General features: G+C 37.5%; 1 long non-coding RNA gene across 1 annotated transcript; it reads right to left on the reverse strand.

Annotated features, from left to right (window-relative positions):
- Positions 1–3,499: 3,499 nt before the first annotated feature.
- On the reverse strand, positions 3,500–18,421 carry LOC114136573 (uncharacterized). Its single transcript, XR_003593839.1, has 3 exons — positions 18,348–18,421; positions 16,884–17,009; positions 3,500–4,179 (listed from the first exon to the last, which is right to left on the reverse strand). It is a non-coding gene; the product is annotated as an uncharacterized LOC114136573 (long non-coding RNA).
- Positions 18,422–19,081: the final 660 nt, after the last annotated feature.

Raw genomic sequence — 19,081 nt, forward strand, 5'->3', positions numbered from 1 at the left:
GAGGCATCGTAGCGTGATCCGAGCCGTGACTGGGGTCAACCTGAGGGAGACAGGTGTCAGAGAGACCAACAGGTCCCATGTGGGTAAAGGTTCACCATTAATGCCCTGAGGGCTCCTTTGTGGGGAGCGACATGAGGTGGAAGGATCCGGATGAATACTGATGATGCCAGCTTCGGCGCGCAGACTAAAAGCAGCAGGTGGTCGAGAAGAAGAGGGCGCAGGGATGATATTATTTATTTATCAACTCAGGAACTGGGAAACCTAATCTGAAAATTTGATGCGGTTCTTGCATCATTTTTTTTTTAACAAAGATTAAAACACGTCACATGGTGACTTGCTGGAACCTGAGAGACTGTTTTTAATTAGAGCAGGCATGTAGAGAGAGTATAATTTTGTTCTTATCAGCTGGATGCAGCTGGATGCAGCAAATTTATCACAGTTGCTCTCATCTCCTTGATAAGGTTTTCCTCCTCAGACTGGTGAACGTTCAAATAAGACACAGAGCGAAGCTTTCTGACAGATTGTTGCTGGCAGCTTTGTGAAACAAGTAAACCTTGAGTCATTCTGTACACTCCTTTGCACAGATATGGGATTTCTCCTTCACTTGTTGGTTCTTTCATTGAAGATTTTCTGGTCTGCAGCTGGTATGGTTTTCATGGTTTGTAGATTTATCAAATGCACTGAAAATGTTTTCTCTTGGATGGGGAAGCAAAAAGAAAGAGGCAAATCACAGTTTGATAGTGGAAGAGTCTCAGCATCACTACAAATCCAATAAAGTGAAGATAGATATGACCTCAAAGAGACTCCTTGGAAGGTAAAGTATGTTCTAAAAGCAAGTTTTGTCAACCAATATCCCCAAGAAGCATTGTTGAACCACGATTCTGGAGCTTTCAGAGCTCCAGAAACCAAACCATTTTGGAAAGATCTTTGGTGTTTTATAGTTCACCAATCCATTTTTGGAAGCCAAAGTAGTAGGGCTACATAAACCACAGGCCCTACTTGTAAGAGGCAAGTGAACAGAAGACTCTTTGGAAGGTAAGTTGGGCTGTAGAGACAGGTTCCTTGCAGTTTGACTAGTGTTGTTCTCTCTAAATTGAAAAAGCATTGTTGAACCATCGTCCGGAACATAAAATGGCGTAAGGGTCTAAGCTAAACTATCCATCCATCCATCCATCCATCCATTTTCTAGCAACCTTGTCCCCTAGTGGTGTCTATTACTTAGAGAGGTGCTGCTGCCTCTCCAGCTAATGTTCCGGGCGAGAGGCGGGGTCACCCTGGACAGGTCGCCAGTCTGTCACAGGGCAACACAGAGACAAACAGGACAAACAGCCATGCACACACACACTCACACCTAGAGAGAATTTAGAGAGAACAATTAACCTAACAGTCATATTTTTGGACTGTGGGAGGAACCCGGAGAACCCGGAGTGAACCCACGCATGCACAGGGAGAACATGCAAACTCCATGCAGAAAGACCCCGGGCCAGAAATCGAACCCAGGACCTTCCTGCTGCAAGGCAACAGTGCTACCAACTGTGCCACTGTGCAGCCCATAAGCTAAACTAACATGGGCAAAACTAGAGAGAGAGAAGCCAAAGTGTTAGGGGTGAAGGTGTATTGGTCTTCAAGGAGTTTCTAAAGACAGATTCTTCAGAGTTTAACCAGTCTGGTTCTCCTTACATACAAACGGCATTGATGAACCATCGTCCGGAGCATTTAAAGGGGTTAAGAGCCTAAACTAAACCAGCCTGGACAAAACTATGGGGAGTAGTAGTACCAATCCAATGTTTGTGATGTCAATGGAAGCTTGATTATTAAGTATTATTTAAATCACTGCTAGTAAGGCCTTTAAGGAGAGTCCTTGGAAGGTAAGGTGTGTTGTCACAGCTGTTTCTTTGAAGTGTAACAAGTCTGGTTTTCCCACTACATTTAAAACAGACTCTTTTCAAGAGGTAGGACCTAAACCAAACCAACTTGGAAAGAACTCCGGTGAGTTATAGCTGACCAATCCATTGTTTGGATTGTAGAGGGAAGCCAAAATTGTAGAACTACATAACTCCATACTTGTAAGGTGAAGGTGTACTGGTCTTCAAGGAGTTTCTGAAGGCAGATTCAGATCAAGGACCTAAACTAACTTGGAGAAAACTGTGGGGACTTATAATACCAATCCATTGTTTGAGAACGCAAGGGAAACCAGATTATTAGGTCTATTTACACCACTGATAGTAAGGTGAACGTGGAGAGACTTCGTAAAGCCTTCCCAGAAGAGTTAAAGTATCAAAGATTGGGCCAATGATTAAATTAAATGTTATATGTTTGAAAATATTATCAGTGTATTATAGCTAGATCTCATTTTAATCCTCCCTCTCTACACTTTAACATGAAATAAAGCAATGAGCATCAACAGTTGCCTTTAAATTGCTCCAGCTCCCATTTGATGTCATCGTTATTTCAGACTCATTGTTATGAGGGTTTTGTTTTCTTTCTAATTTGAAAAAAAAAAGAAAAATGTCAATATTGTCCACAAGGACAGGCCGAGTGCTTAGAAACATGTCTGTCACTCAGAGAGCTGGAGGTTTTTCAAATTGTTTTTATTGTAATGGAGAGGTTACTGCCTGAAATGATGCAAAAATAAAAATAACCCAAGCGCTCCACTTTGAAAGTGTCGCAGCTCGACCCTTCATCCATTTTCTGTGCTGCTTTTGAAAATAGGAACTCAAAATCCTAAATTTGACATCTGTGTCGAAATGTTGGAGACTTACTATGAAAGTTGCTTTCTCTAGGTAAAAAATAACATTTTTCATGTCGCCGTTTCTTTTATTTTAAGTTTCTTACAAGATTGAGACCGGTAAATCCAAAAAAATATGACAATATACAGTGATACGCATTAACATATACGTATGCCAGATTATAAAGTTGTAGACAGTTTGGATCAACTGGAGAGTAACAGACGTTTTAAGAATTAAACTCTACATACCCCTTTACGACAGGGTATTTACCGCATTGTTGATTAAAAAAAGGAGTTAATATTTTATCAAAATATCAAAAACATTTTTGCTCAAATTTGCTAGAAAAAACTCAAAAATTTTGAGATAAATCTAAGAAATTTTCTAGAGAAAAAATGGGAAATTTCTGTGTTTGAAAAGTAAAGAATTTGCTCAGAAATTTTGAGATTACTCTCAGAAATAAAAGAAAACATGTAAAAATCTGAATTTGAAGTCAAAAACTTGCAAGAAAGAAACGCAGAACTTTTGAGATCAATCTGAGAAATTTACATCTTTTTTTTCCTCAAAGATTTCTGAGACTGATCTCAAAAGTTCTGCGTTTCTGTCTGAAAACTCAAAGAAAGATCAAAAATTTGCTAGAAAATCTCAGAAATTTGGAGGGAAAAAAACATGAGCATTTTTGAGATTGAAAAGTTTTTTGTTTTAGAAAAAAATGCAAATTTTCTACAAAAATCTTAGAAATTTCTGGTTTTTTTCTAGCCGATTTCTGAGCTTAGCCTCAAACTTTCTGTGTTTTTTAGCAAATTTTTGATTTTTCAAATTTGTTTTCTCTAGAATGTTTTTTGGCAGAAATGTACTCCTACATAATTGTTTCTACCTACATTGACGCCATTGTTTCACATTAGCCTTTAGCAAACTTCTGACATTTATTTGATCACAAACATCTAACATAACATCAGAGAATATCTGAGCTTTTATATTAGTTTATATTAAACTATTTTATTTTATGTCTTTCCCATTTTGGACATAAAATTGAGCTTTTATATGTGAAAGGTGTACAGTCTTTATTAAGTATACTTGTAATGTTTAAAATAAGCTGATAAACTAACATATTTAATAAATTTATGCCTTCAAACAAATTTAGCACATTTATCCTGCAAAATTGGGACTTGAGGTAAAATTCTTTGACACATACATGAGGGTATTTTGGTGAAAATTTGCTCTTTGTTGTTTTACTTTGGTCTACATTTGGCCCTAGCAGTTTTTTTGTGTGTGTATTGAGTTTAAAAGTAGCATAAAACTCCAGAAAGAGATCTTAAGATTTATCAAAAGCACCTGCAGTTCGGCGTGGATTCCTCTGCAGTTGGTCCTGCTGTTCATTAAAGCCTCTTCCAGCCTGCGGCCGTGGAAAACTCGGACTGCCCCCTTCAGGTTGGAGCATCTGGAGGTTTATCTGAAATATTGACGTTTGACAAAAACAGAACAAATCCATAAGCAGAAATAAAAAAAAACAACCTGCAGGCTTATCTGGAGAGAAACGCACCACATAATCACGGACGTGTTTTCGTTTCAACTCTTTGTGGTTTTGTTTTCGCTGGCCTTATCTTTCATTTCTATCCTCCTGGTAAAACAGCAGCAGGAACAGCTTGCTGAAAGTCACCGCGTATTAAAATAAAAATACGATATTCTCCTCAACTCCAGTTTCCTTAGCAGGTTTTTATTGCTTCTTCATATTCTATTACTTTTCCACATTCTTCTTGCTCTGTATTTATGAAGTCCAGGGTTCAGCAGTGGCATCGTCAGCTGCAGCTCGAGTCGAGTTACACTGTTGTCCCTCCAGGCATGAAGGAAATAACCAAAAAAAAACAGGATAAAAATGAATCCATAGAAACTGGAAGTGAAATAAATGACACTGTCTGCTCTTTCACACTCCTTCCATTTAAATACTCGCATTGCTAGAAAGAGAAAAGGCCTGAATGTAGCTCGATGAAACGTGTCCATCACCGGCGTTTTGAGGGATATTTACAGATATTTCTAAGCACGGAATAAAAAGACACATAACCTTTTTTATTCTCACTGTCTTGGCGCCAGATAAAAATAAAATGTCCATGTTTTAAGTGAAATCAGGGTTTGTATCGTCAATTTACAGTTGAAACCAGATATTTACATACACTTATTAAAAAGAATATATTTTTTTTCACCGTCTGAAATTAAATTAAACTTTTCTTAGTTTAGGTCAGTTAAACTATCTCTATTTGCTCAATGCTTTTTATTGTATTTATGAATATTTAATATTCCTGGTGGCTCAATGATTTAGTGATCTGTGTAAATTAAATAAAGGTTGGCCTGTATTTTATACATCCAAATTTCAAAACACTGAATTTTGTTTGTCCCTTCTGTACAGCATACAATACAATCAGAAGGTATATTTTCAAATATTTTGTTGTGGATTTGGATTGTTTTGTCTCCAAAATGTGTTCAAACTTCCCGTCGAATACTTGAAAAGAAAACGAGTTCTGTCCTGACCCGGGCTGAGGTGCCGCTCGGTGGGGAAGAAGCCAAATTACAGTTTGAAAATGAAGTCAAGGACAAAGAGAATCATCTTTAGAGACAATATTTAGTCATAATGATGACGCGAAAGATGAGGAAAAGAATATTGAAGCGACATCTCAAAGCATTTACCAGGAAGTTGGATGCAAATTGGTGGAAGAAAACCAAAAACGTTTAACACACATTATACAAAAAATACTAAACAAATGTTCTTAATGTTGTTCCAGATTTATACGTATTGCAGCCTGAGGTTGAAATAATAACGTGGAAAATTATTTTCTTTAATTTACATTTTTAATTTATGTATTTTATATATAATTTTATCTTATTTAATGTTCTTATTTATGTTTATTTTTTTAAATTCAATAAATTTATTTAAATGTTTTTATTTATTTTTTTATTTGTATAATTTTATTTAAAATATTACTACTTTATAAAAAAAGTTAATTTTATTTAAATATTATTTAATTTTTTATTTATATTTTTGTTTTTTCTCTATTTTTTTGCCAGGGTGGGAGCATGCTCTCCTGAGTTTGTTTTGTCGGTTCCTTGTGTTTTCTTTATTTATTTTCTCATATTTGTTTTACTTTCATTTACGGTACTAAGAAGAAAAAATGTTGGTCATTTTAACCAACTTGTTAAAACTGTCTTCATAAAAAGCAATTGCTTTGATTAAAAAAGTAATTTCAACACCTTTCATGCTTTGAATATGTTATTTTCCCCCTTTAAATAATATATTTTTATTTAATAATCAGTTTTGCTTTTAATATTTTGGGGTTTTCTTACCACTTTTTCCCCCTTGAGTCAAATGAATGCATCTCATTTAGAGATTTGACAAGATTATTCATGTTCTAATGAGAAAACACAAACTGCATATGAGCAACCAAGATGAATTTCTCTAAAATAAAGCGCTCATATCCAACGTTTACTGTTTGTTTCACACCTTTTCTGCAGAGAAAATGTGCCGTTTCTGATTAGATCTCCATCTGTGGAACCATTTTTCTGCCACTTTGTTGAATTCTCTAAAACCCACAGATTTCAGCAGCGAGGATATGCGAGCGCCATGTTTATTAATAGTATTTGTTTTGCATGGATTCCCAAGACTTGTTGCTGACTCGGAGCCTAAAGGGGGAAGAGGAGGAGGAGGGGAGGGGATCTTTGGCGCTGCAGCTGCTGATGCATTTTCTCAGATTTTTTTCTACAGTTCACTTGGCTGCAGAGCTAACAGGAAGATAAAGCGGCGCATATATCTGTCAGAGGCTTGGTACGCATCACTTCCCCCTGGGAGGACGCCACGCCCAGGAGGGAAACGCCTCGATGATTACAACTCAGATTATGCAGGCGGGAAACCGGATGAGAAGAGCGGAAAAGTGTGAAAAAGCAAGGTGCGTGCGCTTCAGGACAGATATCAGGAAGAATAACGAATGGCTCACGATGTTAAAAAATAAATATTTACCCCGAATAGAGTTATTACTTCTTGTAAATGTTTAATGTTTCAATGGCAAAGGTTGGTACGGTAAATACAAAGATCAGTTTTAGTGACTGAATTTATGAAGAGGAAAAACTATCCAAAGTAAAGTAATCAAACCCTAAATGGACTCGAGTGAGAAGAACTGATTCAATTAATTGATCAAATCTGATTAGCCAGACAGACGGATGTTTGATTGTAACCTTCAAAAAGTTTCCAGTTTTGTTTCGTTAGTCTTCAGAATATTTTCTCAATATTTTTGGGGAATCATTAAAGGGAATCAATTACACAAAATTCACTTTTTGCACATTTTTGTATTTCCATTTCTAAAACCCCAAACAGCAGTTCTTTCCATCCATCCATCCATTTTCTGTTCACCCTTGTCCCTAATGGGGTCGGGAGGGTTGCTGGTGCCCATCTCCAGCTACGTTCCGGGCGAGAGGCGGGGTACACCCCGGACAGGTCGCCAGTCTGTCGCAGGGCCAGCAGTTCTTTGCTGTACTGTAATTCTGCGGTACTTTGCACTTTTTGAAACATTCCAACAGTTTCTGAAATGGGAGACGTTGCGCTTTCTACCCAGTATGAGGTCATTACGGTAATTTCACTCGTACCGTTGCAGGAAGCAGGTTTTTCTTCATTTTAATCTGGTGAAACTCTTTTAATAGACGGTAAGTTGCAAATAACTGCTAGACATTGAAAGTTTCAGTTGTTATAGAGAAATAGGTTAAATTATTTACTCACAGGGGATTTAAAGAACTTTGTACAATTAAAATAAGCAAAAATATCCAGGCGGAGATTTGATACGCAGTCCTTAAAGGGTTATTAAGAGATTTCTTCATGTTTCTTTTTCATTCATTTTCATAAATCTTAATTTATTTCAAACAACGACCATTGGTTGTATGAGAGAAAATATGAAAACAAAACTATGTTTGAGGGGGTGAATACTTTTCCACGGCTGATTGTAAGTGGGTTGATATATTTGATGGATTTTCTGGACCTTATGAAAGTCAACCCAACACCTCCATGTGTTCCTCCTGCTCTAAGTTTTCTTTTGCCTCCAGCAAATCAGATTAAAGTTCAACCTTTCAATGTTTCTCAGACGAGCTGAAGAGCAAAAAAAAAAAAGTCATATTGATTTTTTTTCTTTAGCACTTATCATATTTCATTTTGTCTCCGAGTTAATATTTCAACAACAGCATGGCAGGTTGTACAGGCTTTCTTTTTATCTCTCCGGCACTGAATTCAAGCGGAGCAGCAGAATAATAAAGAAACAAGACATTTCATAATATCAGTCGTTGTGAATCGCTGTCTCTGAAAATATTCACAGGATCTCGGTGCTGCGCCTCAAACGCCTCTTTACAGGCAATAAATATCTCTAAAGTACTCCGCATCTCCTGCTTGCTAAATACATCTGTCTGTCTTTCGCCAAATAAAGCTCCCACAATGTGCAACTCTTCAGGCAATTTCCTCTTTCAGAGCATATTTTGTTCTAAAAACCCCTGCGGTGAATAAAAGTTCTGAAATGCGGCTTCATGGTCGGTGTTTTTCAAGCCATAATCGGGACCTGTAGCTTCTACTTCACGTTTTCTGGTTGATGCTTGACAATTATCTATAATTTTGCTCGTATTGAAGACAGACATTGAAGATTAAAGATATTTTATAATTGCAAAAAGTTGCTGTCTAATGAAATTTGCATCCAAACCAACCTTGTCCAATGGGAAAATAAACCCATCTGCATTCTTACACCCTTAGTATTTTTTGGTCAAATTTACTGATCTGTAGGATAAGGAAAAACCTCAAACTGTACCTGTTTGACAACACAAAGTGGGCTAAAAAAATGCCACAACTTTCTCCAGTAGAATAGAAACAAAACTGAAGTTATTATCACTCAACCTAACAGCTTCAGTTATTGTAACTAGAAACCAGCAATAAGGTCCAAAATGTGACTGTAGTGATGGACTCTGACCTGATGGACTGACCTGAACCTTCAGTCACATGAAGACGGTTACAAAGTCGGCCTTCTATCACCTGGAGAACATTTCCAGGATTAAACAAGATCTAGAGAAACTCATAAATGTGTTTGTCTTTAGGCGCACTGATTTCTGCCACGGTGTCTTTACAGGTCTGCCTAAAAAAATCAATCAGATCCAGAACGATGCTGCTGGCATTCTGACTAAAACCAGGAAGATGGAGCACATCACCCCAATCCTAAAGTCCGTACACTGAGAAAATAAATCACTGAACCACAATACATTAAAGATCTGATGTTGAAGAAGCAGCATTCAGCTTCTATGCAACACAAATCTGGAACAAATAGGCCTGTCACGATAGCAAATTTTGCTGAGCGATTAATTGTCTCAAAAATTATTGCGATAAACGATAATATTGTTTGAAGACCTTTTTACACTGATTTAATGGAAATGACATAATAATCCATGTGATTTCCTGCCAAAGATAGATACACTTTATTTTCAAAAGAATATTTAACACTGGAACTGATAAACAAAATAAACAAAACAACCAAAAACAAAAATAAAATGGTCTCCATTAACAGAAAACGCACTTAAAAAAAAAAATTAAACAACATAAAGTAAAAGTGGAAATAAATACTGCATTCAACCAAAAGAGTGCAGATTATGAAGTCTATATACTATATTGCCCTTCAGTAATAATTAGATTTAAATAGAGAAAATGGGCACATCGACTACCTGATGCAATAATTTACACTACATGATTTTTTGCTCCTATTTTTCCCTTTACAACAATCTTAGAACGTTGGTCTTCCTAAGATTGTGTGGTGTGTTACGGTAGATCATCGTTGCCGCTCCGATCCAAATCAGGGGTTTTCCCCGACTGGGAGCTTTAACTCAGCCTGTTGAATGTGACAGGTAGCCAATCAGAAAGCGAGGATTCTCCTCCGCACTTTCTGAGGGGAAATTACGTCGGGGAATCCCAAACAGCTGATACGGCGCAACCCGAAGTCCAGCCGACATTGGAGATGATATGTGGAAACAACATTAATGTTTATTCAACATGCAAAAAATATAGAAATGACAAGAGGAGGAGTTGGAGTGAAATTACTACCGCAGTTGATAAACCCGGTAACTTTTCAGCTGTTCTTCTTTAACGTGACGTAAATATGTTCTAATGATTTTCATTCAGTCAGGACTTTATGCTGACACTAGCAACATGCATTGCAGGTAGATTGTAGTAAAGCATTGATTAATGCCTGGTTTTAAAATGAGTTCACTGGACTTGTAGCCATTATTTTGTGCCCATTGTTGGACACCACACGGCAGGAACGAATCCGATCGAACCGTTATACCTAGGATTTCTGTCGGATTTCTGTCGGCTAATGTGTGGTCTCAGGTTTTGAAAATGGGCCGACAATCAGCCGACAGATCTAAGATCGTGTCGTGTGCGCTGGGCTTTATACTAAGGAAATGAGGAAGGGAGGAGTTGAGCCTTTTTACATTCAGTGTCATTAACAGAAAGAGAAAAAGGCCGGAAGAGACGATAATGCCGATAATTAAAATGACGTCAATAGTTTTAATGTATCGTACGATTAATCGATTTATCGTTTATCGCGACAGGCCTAGGAACAAACTTCCAGAAAACTGCAAGACAGCCGAAACACTGACTTCCTTTGAATCAAAGCTAAAAAAGTTGCATTTTATTAGTTGTAACTGAAACATTGATCAGCATTTTTTATGTATATTTGACTGATAACTGCGTTTGACAAATAGGATGGTTAATTACTTGCTTCATAATTGTTCACTGCATTTTTTATGATGTAAAGCACTTTGAACTGCCTTGTTACTGAAATGTGCTGCACAAATAAGCTTAAACTTTAGCAGATTTTCCACTGGTATATTAAACTAAAAGACAGCTGAGTGTCTATAATCTACAGGGAGGCACAGAAATTAATTATGCAAAAGACGTTACCAACAACTGCATCGTCTTTAGCATCCCACATTTAAAAATAGGATATAAAATAATCAAAATGTAACGTTTTTGTTATTTCTAAACTTTCTGAAGCTGTGATATACCTCCACGCTGACTCACACCTATTGCAGAAGCTGGATATTTGCAGTTGCCGGTAATCAGGGCTGCTTTGTTGTCTGCAGAAGACGGCTCAATGCTACTTTAGGAAGAGAACAAGAATAGCCTGAGTTTACGGTGTTTCACAGCTTTAATGCTTCCAAAGAGCGTTCAATAACAACAGCTAAAACACCGTTCTCCATCGGTAAATGTGTGCATCCCTCCGATCATCTCCACACACGGCGTTACGAGCCAATAAATAGCCTCTGCATTCATCTGCAGCAGATAAAGCACAATCATCCTTCCATCGCTTTGCCTCTAACTGTTCGATGTGTGTTTTTATTCCAGACGTTTCTTTTTGACTTGAACTTCCACAGCTGATCGCTTCTTCTTCTCCTTCTTTTTTTCTTTTCCCCATTCAACAGTTTCTGCTTTGTTTATGATTCAAGGCATCCAAGAACCAGAAAATAGCACACATTTCCTTCGCTTCGCCAGTGAGAGTTTCAGGAGAAAAGAAAAATGTGCCCTTGCTTTTGTTCTCGGGTCTGGTTAACAGGGGTGGAAAATGACTTGGAGACAAATAAAAATAGCAAATAAACTCTAAACAAGAAGAAGTTCAATGAAAAGTTTACCTTTTATCAAACAGCAGGGATTTTCTTTAATTTACACAGTTGAAAAGAAGGCAAGAGATACTAATTTCAAGCTAACTTTGTGTGCAAATGAACCTCCAATACAAAAAGAAAATTTGGTCTTATCCTGTCTGGATGTCTCCTTAAAGTTTTCAGTTTGAATAAGCTGTCAGTGACAATGTTCCTGATTTCTAAAGATTAAATATCTTTTTTCTTTCTCCTGCGATTTCTAAATAGTTTCTCATTCATCTTGAGAAACAAGACATTTCTCGACAAGATAATGACACAATTAACTCCTAAAGATCTCCAATAATAACGCACCAGGAAGGTGAAAACTGCATCATCTCCACGTGTGAAAACATTTTCTTAAAATAATATATCTGGATTGAACTGAAATTTACAAGTTGCAACATGTGAAATGTTGCAACTTTGGTCTCGAATCAAACCAGCACCATCACTGCAATAATTTGCTAACTTGCATCTTTTCATGTATTTCTAATATTGTATAAAAAATGTAATCTGCAAATTGTGCCGATTTTTTAAAAATCCAATACATAACTAAAATAATCATTAGTTGCAGGTCAAATTCTAATAGGTTAAAGGGACAAACAAATGTGCAACAGCCTCAGTTTTGAATTAGTGATGTCTAAACACAAGGTTAGAAGAACAAAAAAATGGAGTTGCTGCTGATGAAATGTTATCATCGTCACCCATATTGTAAACTCATCACGATACCTCAATCACTGTAATAACCCTGGCAACCGAAACTCAGCGATGTCTGCTGGCCAGCCGGGCAAGCATTTATAAGATCTTGTGCCAGGCCCAGAAGTCTGACATTATTTGGCGGAGACAGTAGCTTGGCAGAAGCAGCGCTAACAGGAGGGGCACAGAGAAACTGACAGGCAGCCAACAAAACCCAACTACAGTAATGCCTTTAAACGACTTGAAAGTCAAACTAATGTTGCAGCATCTTAGAGGAAATACGGGGCAGAAAAGTTAGGCTTCTGAACAAGAAAAAGCAACTGAGTCAAATCAGAGAAGCTTCTGGTTACTTAAAAACAGAAAACCTGTAGCCGTCCATCTTCATTTCTCGACACATTTGGACCAATGGAAGAAGCTTTTTCCATCGGTGCGTTTCATGTGGCTTTGAACCTGGGGAGAGTGTCATTTCTTTTCCAGCAGTGTGCATGTCAGGGACACCGCAGCAACAAGGTCCCCAAACGAAACGGGATATTATTAAGGACTTGAGAGACAAGGCAGACGAGATGAGGGGCACAGTGGCAGGATTGTGTTTGTGGAAGATTAAGGCTCTTCAGGACGGACGGATGATGGATGGACGGGAGTCCTTCATCCATCAAAGCCTGTTTACATCACCTTTAAACAGGCCACAAGTCTTGCTCTGTTTGCTCACTCTTAAAGGGACGGTGCTGATTTTTATTTCATCTTATCTTCTGTAGACGTCACAGCTGGATGTGGTAGAATATTATCAAAATGTTTCATTAATTTAAACACAAAACAGTTGAGTAATCAATCTATTTCTGTTCATTTTCTGATTAATACGGCTTATAGGGAGTGAAAAACCCAAACCAGAATGTACAAGGCTTCTTATTGCTGTTTTAGGCTACTTTATCCCCTTATAGTCTGGTAGATTTGGTTTGATTTGAAACCAAAATTGCAACATTTGTTACATTTTTAACTGCAATCTGTTCCCCTCCTCGCCTGTGCACCAAAAAACAACTGAAGGAAACGACAAAAAAACCTCTGAAGACGAAAAACGCAACTTCCTCAGTCACAAAAATGAAGTAACGTCAGTTTTTTGCAGTTGTATGATTTCTTTTATGTATTTGGCAAAGACTACGAGTCATTTCTCCCACTAGCACTAGGCTAACATTTTTCTTTTGGTTGTATTTACCCAGAATTCCCTGCTCTGTAGTCAACTTCCTTCTGCAAGACAAATGAATTATGTTTTTTTTTCTTTTTTTTGGATTAAATATCATATTGGCTTGCCTTATTGATAGGCCAAATTGGTAAGCATTCATGGATGTGACAAAAAGACATATGGAGCTGTTTACCCTCCACCTCCCGCCTGTTTTCTTCTGCTGAATCGGCGTTTTCACGCTGCATTACATCACTACATTTTAAACCCATCATTTCCCCTGAAATGTGACACCCTACTCTCTCCATCATTCATTCGTTTAGCGGTAAACACGTCCTGCTGTCCGCTCGGTTCCTAAGGAGCCCAAATGAGACGGGACCGCTGCCTGTCATGGTGGCTTTCCAGCCGTTATCAACAGCCAGACTTTTATCTGATTGCTTTCATTTCGTAGGCTTGAAACGCAAAGCGCCTTTTCAGAAACAGGAATTCAAAGCGAGCTTTCCGAACTGTTTTCACCAGTTCACAAAGAGCAGCCTTATTTCAGGATCCAAACTGGTTTCTTATTAGAGATCCCAGACTCATAAAAATTCCCTTTGAGGTTGGTTTATAGTGTTTCCCCTTATTTATAATGAGTATTTCCCCACAGTTTTAAAGCTGTATTTGAAATGCAGTTTGAAGTGAAAAGATTCTGCTTTTTTCTATTGTTTCTAAGCAGCGTAGAATCAAATCTGGAGGAAAAAATATTCCAATATATTGTATTTAAATTAAAAATATCTTCTAGTAAGTGTAATAATCTGCCTGCGGAACTAGTAAATCTTAGCTAGCTAGCTAACAACAACACTAGTGTAGAAAAAATGTCTTGTAATATGTGGAATAATCTCTTTTTTTAGCTAAATAGTTAGCAACAGAGCCAGCTAGCTACCTATTTACATAGCTTTGTTGCTAGCATGGGGAAAATGTCTTGTAGTAAGTGAAATAATCTGCCAATGGAACTAGTATTTTTAGCTAGTTAGCTAGTAATAAAGCTAGCATAGGAAAGTGTCTTGTAATAAGTGGAAAATTCTGCCGACTAGTATTATTTATCTAGGTAGCTAGCAACAAAACTAGTTAGCTACCTATCTGGCTAGTTTTGTTGCTAGCATGGGGAAAATGTCTTGTAGTAAGTGACATAATCTGCCAGTGGAAGCTCGTATTTTTTAATCAATGTAAAGGAATTATTGACTAAAAACAAGCTCCAAAGTTACTTGTAAGCTAGTTTTGTCTTATTTTAAGTGTACTAAGGTATTTGCAGTAGAAACTAGACAAAAATATTTGGTAAAATCTTGTGTTTTTGCAGCGTCCTCACATTTCCTTCACTTAGAAAAGACACTCAAAGTGGTTTCTTTGAACACAAACGAAGCTGGTGTCTAATTTGCTCTTGAAGGGTTATTACTAGAACTCCCTCTTCTTCGTCTCTTCTTCACGCAAATATGATTACAGATATCAGTACTTCCGTACATAATTATTAGAAGCTCTCGAGGATGGACCGCTTTTATTCTTTGGACTATTGCAAATATTAACCTTTGCCCCCTTTTCTTTCCGCTGGTATATTGTCAGATAATATTGAATTCCTTTATCTCCCTCTTGCAGTTACCTATATCATGCCGACCTGTTTAACCAGTCATCTACAGTGGGCCCGGTTTGCCACAAAGCGGCTTCCCAGGAGGAGCTGCATTATTCAGCACCGCTCTCTGGCTTCTCTCGGCCTGGTAATCTCCACGCCAGCAGGTCCGCCGAGGAAAACAGGAAGACCTCCGCTGCGGGTTCCTTCATAAAAAGAAATCCACCAAGGCGCTTTGTGGAAGACAACAAAATGTAAAAGAGAAATTACATGCTTCGTAGTTTTCACTACCAACTTTGCTTGTGTTGTAAAATTCAATTTAATGGACTGTATTTCCATCATTTGCTGGTGAGATGTGAAATATCTGCAGACAAAGCTTCATTTTTTCCTCTCTTTTTCAGTGATATGGCTCATCAAGTGCAAATATCAAATGAAATGCAGCTTTTGTTGCCATTTAACTGGAGCCCGTTATTGATCCCTGAGGGGGATTCAGTGTGTGGATGTATGGAAATGTGCAGCGTGTTGAACTCTTTCCTCTTTAAAGGGTTTTATTCACTCCAGAAGTTTTAAAATTATAGCCTAGAAAAGTAAAATATATAAAGAATCTGGCCAATATTAAAGACAACGCACTAAAAAACAGCAACACAATCATTTGTTGACAAGTAAAAATATTAATTTAGATTATAATACATATGACTCAGATCAACAAAGAGTCTGAAGACTTGGCAAACTATTCCGTGTCCAAGTCTTGTACTGACTTCTCAGGTTTTTGAGGGGTCGGTCCAAGTTAAGCTTCGACTTGGGACTTGAGTTGGAAAAACTGGTTGACTTGTCCCTCTCGTTTTGGGACCTGACTTGGTCTCACCTCTCGGAGACTTCAGAATTAAGTCCAAGTCAAGTCTTTGAGGGATAAGTCCAAGTTAAGTCAAGTCTTAAGTCTCTGAGAGGCAAGTCCAAGTCACGTATCAGATTTTGACATAGACACTTAGACAAGACTTGGAAAGTCAAGTATTGTCTGTCCAAGGTTAGTCAAGTCTCAAGTCTTTGAGGTGCAAGTCCAAGTCAAGTTTTGAGTCTTTCAGGGCAAGTCCAAGTCCCCAGTCAAGTCAAGACTTGGGACTTGACTGGGGACTTGGATTTCCATCAAGTTCAGGAGTTACTGACCGTTCTTCCAGAAAAACGATTCTGTCTTCACTTGACTTGGACTCGATCCTAAAAGACTTGCCTCTCAAATACTTAAGACTTGACTTGGGCTCAACTATCAAAAACCTGACACTTGACTTGGACTTACACTTCAAAGAATTGAGAATTAAGTTTTCAAATTTTACTTTGATTTGTACCTCGTCTCAAGTGTCTGAGTGGCGAGTCCAAGTCAAGTCTCAGGCCTTTGAGGATCGAGTCCAAGTCAAGTGAAGACAGAAACGTTTTCCTGGAAGACCGGCCAGTAACTCCTGAACTTGGTGGAAATCCTCCCCAGTAGATTTAAGGCTTTTTCACAGCCTCACAATGTTTGGCAAGTTATGATTAAACCTGTTTTCTGCTTTCATTTCCCAACATTAAATGGTTTGCCAGGTCGACTCGTGACTTGTTATTGCTTGTCAGCTCCATCCAGATGAAATACCGCCATAAAAAAAAGAAGCAGAATATCTGGAGCCATGATAAGACGGCGATGTGGATCTCAGGTAACGATTATGAAGCGTCACGCTTCCACTAATGACCTCATTACAAAGCAGCAAAGGAGGATTTTTAAGTTTAATCAAATTCCTTGCAAAAATAAAGCACCTATATTAAATTTCTCTCTTTAAAAATACCCACCTTGAAATTTCTCTGACTCGCTCTGGTGAAATGAAGTTACAGAGTTGAAGTAAAACAAGAAGAAAATGGTAATTTAATTCAAGGAGACATTCACAGTTAATATTAGCCTAAAAACGCACCTCATAAATACAGGAAATAAGAAGTGAGGCTTTGAGGTAATAATAATCATCCCACTCACAGGAATAACAGTCATTACAGGAACGATGCGCCCAGGCGACCTCAGTGGAGGGGAGACAGGATTTCCCCCTGCGCCATCAAACTCAAAACCAAGGACGAAGTAAGGGTGGAGAGTTTTCTCTACCTGCTGACAAAGGGGAAAAGATGATCACTCTAAATGCCGAGCACTAAATCTTTCACACTTGTCAAGTCCACTTTGTTCCTGCTGCCGGAGCCGACCCCTCTCTGCATCAGCAGGGATCCGGCCTTGGACGTCAGAACAAAGGGGGAGGAAAGTCAAGATGGAGGCTAAATTTATAACCCACCTTTGTGCTTCAATGAAACCTACAGACAGAGCTGGACAGAGGAACTAGTTACATTTACTCTATTACATCTACCTGAGTAATTATTTGGAAAAAATGTACTTTTAGGGGTGTTTTTACTACGCTGTACTTTTTACTTTTACTTAAGTAATTTAATTATGAAGTATCGCTACTTTTACTTGAGTAAAATTTCAGGATTTTCTACACACCGAATGAAAAACACACATATTTTAACCAAAAATTCATCAGACACACACCTGCAATTTTTGTTAAAGTTTCATAAGTTTTATATAGAAGGAAACTGACTTGGAAACATTTTCTTGTTACTTTTTTGAATAGTCACTTTCATACTTAATATAATGCTTAACTTTATATTTTGGTCCACCTTATGACGTAATTTTTAAACATTAAATAATTGATAATTTGCTCAGTTACTTGAGAAGTCTTTTGACCAAATATTTTTTACTCTTTCTTGGACGGCTACTTTTTACTTGAACTTGAGTAATTTTATTATGAAGTATTTCTACTCTTACTTGAGTAAAATGTCTGGATTTTCCACCCACTGAATGAACAAACATGTTTTAACCAAACATTCATCAGACACAGACACATACCTGCAGTTTTTGTTAAAGTTTTATATTGAATTAAACTGATTTTGAAACATTTTCTTTAGTTGTTAGTTATATGAATTATTGTCATTTTTGCCCTTAAAATACCAAAATTTCCATTTAACCTTATATTTTGATCCATCTGATTATGTAATTTCTAAATATTAACTGTTAATTTCTGTAATTAAATTCAAAAAGTAAGGCTCAAATATGAGAGATTTCTTACACAAGAGTGTACAGTGCAACAGACAAAATAAAAGCTCAAAATTTGGTTTGAATATAACATTGATCAATTAAACCGGATTTGTGACAGAAATATTGCTAACTTTACTCAAAGCACCACAGGTCAGAGTAAAACTGCAAAAGAAACAGCACGTCAGGTCGCTGAAATGGCATGAGAAGCTAATGCATGTGTCCGCTAGCTTAAATGCTAAACATGCTAACAGCTCAGATGCAACATTTCGATCAACTGAAAGTATATTTGTGTTTTAAGTAACTATACACTGTAAATATATGCTCCTACGTGTAAAATTATATTTTTTTTTACGAACTTACAGGTTGTGCTCCGCCGAATAAACAGCTGCAAACGATCGTAGAACAGTAATGCTAAACCGGAAGTGCAAACTCCGTGACTTCCGGTTTCCCGATTTTCAAAATTAAACTGAATAAACAATAAAAACCACACAAAAAACACGTGTCACAAAAATAAAATGTTTTGTTGCTCTTTTGTAATATTTACGTTTCCTGAGAAACTGAGTTGAGGTCTTCATTAGCTGTTAGTCACAATTGTCAATATTCACAGTGATAAACCCTTGAAATATATCCATATGAATCACACATAACACGTAAAAAGAACATCGAACATGTTGATTTAGTCCAGTTTAAGATGACATATAACATAAAGAACCATAAAGCATTCTTCTTTGTGACAACATCTATACTATGAAAAGCAGTTCTGCACAAGCAAAGTCATTTTGACTATTTTCTTCTATCAAGATTCAGTCCTGCGGATATATTTCAGCTCTGTACGTTGACAAGAATGACCTTGTATCGGCTGCACAGCAACATGTTGGGGTATATTAACTTCCATTTTGTGAAATGATGTCAAAACAACTATTATACACTTGGGTGGCAATGTGATTGTCACAAGGTTAGATAGCTCATATAAATGAAAAATAAAGTCTCTGAAGCATGCTGGGTGTAGTTTCCAAGGGCTCGGAGAAGACAAGACAATTTCAGCAGAGATTTCCACTGCAGACATGCAGAAGTTGGTTGTGGATTGAGTTTGA

The sequence above is a fragment of the Xiphophorus couchianus genome, chromosome 21 (assembly GCF_001444195.1).
Source record: "Xiphophorus couchianus chromosome 21, X_couchianus-1.0, whole genome shotgun sequence".
Classification (NCBI taxonomy): Eukaryota; Metazoa; Chordata; class Actinopteri; order Cyprinodontiformes; family Poeciliidae; genus Xiphophorus; species Xiphophorus couchianus.